Raw genomic sequence first — 1,580 nt, 5'->3', positions numbered from 1 at the left:
ATCGCCAGTTCTCCCTCAGTTATTTTCCTTCTAGTGAGTCCAGGGCGTTCTCATTTGGGTTGAAACTCGTAGCATGAAAGTCTATAGTCCGTTTTTGTATAATCCCGTGCGAGTTTCGATGTAGTCGCCGCGGTGTCTTTGTTCTGCCGCTCTCTCGCCGGTTCCGGAACTGGTATTTTTTTTTAAAGTTTTAAAAAATTCATGAAACATTTTACTAGATTCTAAGTTAAATTCATAGTGCACAAAAATATACTAAAATATAATTAGTGAAACATTTAATGATGAAGTAAATGACAACTGCTAGCTTGTATTGCTGGCATGAATCTCCTAGTTGACATGTCGAAAGCATCAGAAAGCCAAGGATCATAGGACCTATTGTAAAGGGGAAGGATCTCCTAAAGGAACTCTGCAGAGTCTTATGGACTCCACCCCCTACTCCAGTGATTGGAAACTACAACTCCCAGCAGTACTAGGGAGAGAACTGTGAGGACCCAGGGGCGGGGTTAAGCAGGAATTCTGGGACATTGGGGGATAAATAGGGCATGATTGCGCTTCTCGCCCTCCTGCTCTCTCACTTGAGAAACAATTCTTCTGATCGTGGGACTAGACGTTTTCAGTCAGCAGAGCTGGTAAGGTATTCCAGTTATTTTGTATCCCGCTCTCTTTCCCTGGATTGTTTCCTATTCCTTTCCCCTTTTGTAAATAAACTTGTTATTGACCCTTTTGTGTGTGCCTGCAGTATAACTGAATTTTGAGCATGCGGGTGAGGCCCCACAGACAGGCAGCCCAAGTCCACTCTGGGCTACTCTGTAACACTATGTGACACAGGAAAGAAGCATGCCTTTCTCTCAAGATGAGAATAGAGCCAATTTTCTAGAGATGTCCAGCTCTTCTCAGGCTCCTTTCAATGATTTGGAAATCATGGGACCAAGTGAAGAAAGGATACTCAAACTCCAATTTGTAGAAATTATTAACTAAATATTGGGGTAAAGTAAAACGAGGTTAGGACTCTGAAGGGCAAGCGTATGTAGAGAAGGAGCATTAGAAACTGGATTCGCCTGACTTCTAAACTGTTCTCTTAGGAACATAGGATCAACAGGAAATTTTTATTTTGCCATTCTAAAGTCCCTGAGGGTATTGATGTAGTCACAGGAGTTGGGGGGGGAGGGAGGGGCGGACAATGGAATCAGGGCTTAATGAGCAAATAGAGGCAGCTGTAAATATCTCCTTGGCTGAAATTTCTGAACATGAGAACTTAGGGATGGACGGGGAAAGGTTACTGCCTTTGAGTAACTAGTTAAGCTCAGACACCAGTGTTTTCCAACTTCTTGCTGTCCTGTCTGGGAACAAATATCCAGTGGTAACAACACATGTGAGTTTTTGGACATTCACAGGATGGACATCCTCTCGAGACCTCATAGAGGTAAGTCTGAGAGTTCACTGGAGGCTTCATTAAAAATAGAAAGAAGGCCCCCGCCTTGTGGTGCATCAGGTTAAAGCACAGCACTGAGAAGCTAAAGCCATTTCCACGAGTTCAATTCCCGCCTGCCCCGGAGGTGACTACATGGTGTGACAGACCT

The sequence above is a fragment of the Condylura cristata genome, unplaced genomic scaffold, assembly GCF_000260355.1.
Source record: "Condylura cristata isolate star-nosed mole 26May11 unplaced genomic scaffold, ConCri1.0 scaffold00024, whole genome shotgun sequence".
Lineage (NCBI taxonomy): Eukaryota > Metazoa > Chordata > Mammalia > Eulipotyphla > Talpidae > Condylura > Condylura cristata.
Note: the sequence above shows the minus strand (reverse complement) of the source record.